Raw genomic sequence first — 3811 nt, forward strand, 5'->3', positions numbered from 1 at the left:
CCAATTAGGGTTTCCCCTCCTCAAATAACTACTTGGGCTTCTCGAATGAAGTACTGAAGCTTCCATGAAATGGTCACAACGAAGAATCGAAGCGTAAATTTAGGGTTTTTAACAGGTCGAATGAGCACTGCATCTGTGCAATTGGGAGCGAGGCTACACCTAATCTTCACACACACAAGAGTTTTGAGTTAATATTGGTTCTTTTTCAAAGTGGAGCTTTCATGGCCGGAGTTTTGTTCTTTTTTTAGTGTGTTTTTGGCTTCAAATCGTCTACGCCTTGCTTGATTTTGCTACGAATCCTCACAGTCAGAGGCCCGGCGCTTTCTTAGTCGCATTGCGCACTTCTTGACAACGGCTAGCAATAGATATGGCCACACGCAGAGAGGATGACGGGAGCTGAAGCTTGTGGCTTGTTATAGCGTTGGCATGAGAAGGTGGGCTTTGAGAGCGATGCTGCTGCTTCAAGCTTCATCGTTGACATCAGTGCCCGGAGACACCCGTAGGGACAAGGGGAAGCAGGTGATCTGCTCGGCAAAGCTCCTTGTTTGGCATATTCCGCAGTCAATGCACTCCAAGAGACAACAGTCTAGATAGAAAGCTCCTGAAGGAAGCTTTGTGCTTTCTTAAGCACAATTTTCTTTTTTCACTAGCCCTTGACTAACAATATCATCGTGAATTTTGTTGCGCGTCGAAAACTCGCTTGCAGCCAGGAAGTTTAGTTCGGTTAAATTTAGTTCGCAAGTTTGAGCTTTCACGAAAGCCGGGCCTAGTGCTTTTTTTTTTTTTGCGTGATACCAGTTACCTTGCCGGCATAACCGGCAAACAGTGCGCGCGCTCTTTTAATGTAGATTCTGCACCTCATACAGTTTTGCTAGCTTCTCCTTAAGCTCAACCTTTGAGACATCGGCACGCCCTGGAAGGAGCACATCTGGTCATAAACGTGTGCGGACAGTCATGGGGAGCTCGATCGTTGGACACAGACTGACTCTCTCTCTCTCTCTCTCTCTCTCTCTCTCTCTCTCTCGCGGACAGAGACAAACCAACAGAGAAAACTGTCGACCTGCTTCTGGAACCCGCAAACGACCTCTGCGAAGAAACCTGATTTTTTTAAAAAATTACATGCACACCGGCGTGAGCTTTTCACAAGGGCGTTTTTTTCATTGGTTTTCACGTCCAAGTAAATACCGTATATTTGGAACATTTAAAAACACAATAGAAGGTTTGCTTGTTTGTTTTATTACACACACAACGGCGTGAGCTTTTCACAAGGGCGTTTTTTTTTTGGCTTTTCACGTAAGTAAATTCGGAACATTTAAAAACACAATGGAAGGCGAGTTGGACTCAAAGAGCTAACGAGCTATGGCAGAAGAAGCACACGAAACACCGCCGATAGCCCAACTTGCAGAGACAACACTCAGGGATGCACGCAACACCTTTTGTGATGGAACAACCCGATCCTTTGCATGGCGAATCACGCAGGTGCAAGCTTTGAAGAATATGATAGACGAGCACGAAAGCGACATCTGTGCAGCGCTTTTTGATGATCTTGGCAAATCCTCCTTTGAGGCCAATTACTCAGAGCTCGATCCGCTCCGAAACACTTGCGATTATTTCCTCAAGAATCTTAAGAAGCTCATGAAACCCACATTTGTTGGTCTCCCTTGGTATATGCGGAGTACTGCGAAGGCGACGATCACACCCGAGCCACTCGGCGTTGTGTTGGTTTTCTCTGCATGGAACTTCCCTTTGCTGCTTGCACTTGACCCGCTCGTTGCCGTAGTCGCTGCTGGGAACGTCGTTGTCTTGAAGCCGGCAGAGTTGGCAAAATCAACGTGCGCAATTCTCAAACAATTGCTTCCACAGTATCTCGATCCAAGAGCAGTGAAGGTATTTGAAGCGACGAGACAGGAATGTGCGGCGCTTATTGAGCTGAAGTTCGACAAGATCTTCTACACAGGGAACCCGCGCATTGGACGCATCATCATGGAGGCAGCTGCCAAGCATCTCACCCCTGTAACGCTAGAGCTTGGTGGCAAGAGTCCTGTTATTGTTGATTCGACGGCCGATATTTTTGTGGTCGCCCGCCGTCTTGCCGCTACCAAGTGGATGATCAACTCGGGACAAACATGTATTGCACCAGACTATGTCCTTGTGCACTCAGATGTGATGTCGCAATTCCTAGAAGCCCTAAAAGAGGCACTCATATCCTTTGTCACTACCTTACCACCACATGAGAGCACCACGGATGAGGATCCCACGACCCGAATGAACAGAGTTTTCCGCACATCATCAACGCAGAATGCTTCGCTCGTTTGCAGGGTCTCTTAGACGAGGTGAAAGACAACATAAATTTTACTCTAGGGCCAGCTGCACAGGAGACGCTGACGATTATGCCAACCATAGTTGTCAACCCCCCGCCCCACTGCGGGCTGATGCAGGAGGAAATCTTCGGACCGATCCTTCCTGTGCTAGAGGTGGAGAGTACAGAAGCGGCCATAGACTTTGTGAATTCAAGGCCTCAGCCATTGGCATTGTATCTTTTCACCTCCAACGAAGAGCTGGGCAAGGAGGTGGCACAGAGAACATCATCAGGAAGCATGGTGGTGAATGACATAGGGGTGCAATTCAATGTGGAAAGTTTTCCCTTTGGCGGGGTGGGCGAGAGTGGCATGGGCTCTTACCATGGAAAATTCAGTTTCCACACATTCAGCCACATGAAACCACTGCTTGTTACCAAAACTCGCAATGACGACCCTACTCGCTACCCTCCCTACACCAAGAAAAGCAAAGCCGTATTGCGAGCATGCCTTCGCAACCAAAGCATCCTTACCGTTTTACTCATCAAATTTGGCTTCAAGAAACCATCTAAGTTCTAGCTCATTATTTGTACGTCCCTTGTTCACAAAACAATTATGTGGTGAAGATTAAAAATTTCAAGAACACAGATTATATGTAATTTTTAGATACTTTGTTGACTGTACCTTTGTTCTTAGGCCATTGCTCCTATGGCTAGCATAGCCTCTTTCCTTCCTTAGGGGCATTTGTACTTTCTTTTTTTACCTATAATCAAATTAGTTTTTCTCCAAAAAAAAATCTCTTTGGTTTTCTAATTCTTGTTGCAATTTTGAACAATCTAGTAATAACAAATGTGTGTGTGTGTGTGTGTGTTTTATGTACATGTACGGTACTCACATAGTTGGTCAGCTTCTAGATAAGGTCTAGAATGTATTTATTAAATAAATAAATTCTACTTTATTTGCACAAAGAGAAAGGTATATATAAATAATTATTTTTTTAAATTTATTTATTAGAAGTGAGACAATAATCATGCTATCAAACTATAAGAAAGAATTTTAAAACTTTAAAGTAAACCTCTACGGCCACACCTCATGTAATTCAAAAAAACGTGATGGACGATACGAATAGATCAGTACAATATATATGGTATGCAATTTACGGATGGTATGGGAACAAAGGGTTAGGTCTCTGAATACCCTTATGGATACCATTGAGTATGGGAACACTTTACGGATGGTATGGGAACAAAGGGTTAGGTCTCTGAATACCCTTATAGACATCATTAAGTGATTTCAACATTGAATGAGACAATGATTTTAAGAATGAATGACATAAATCACAAATATACTCAGGGCTCATTTTTTAAGTCTTCAGTGCCATTCGGACGCATTTTTATCCTTGAGTGAAAGGAATTCTACCCGTCAAAAGAAGGATATGATATTGAAAAAACTTCAAGTAGCCCTTCTTTTTTTTTTCTTGAATACATATCTTAATGAAGGTTATGTTAAAATTT

General features: G+C 43.7%; 1 pseudogene; it reads left to right on the forward strand.

Annotated features, from left to right (window-relative positions):
- Positions 1-1288: 1288 nt before the first annotated feature.
- On the forward strand, positions 1289-3066 carry LOC147445692 (aldehyde dehydrogenase family 3 member H1 pseudogene; annotated as a pseudogene).
- Positions 3067-3811: the final 745 nt, after the last annotated feature.

The sequence above is a fragment of the Adiantum capillus-veneris genome, chromosome 12 (genome assembly GCF_014529385.1).
Source record: "Adiantum capillus-veneris isolate H3 chromosome 12, ASM1452938v2, whole genome shotgun sequence".
Classification (NCBI taxonomy): domain Eukaryota; kingdom Viridiplantae; phylum Streptophyta; class Polypodiopsida; order Polypodiales; family Pteridaceae; genus Adiantum; species Adiantum capillus-veneris.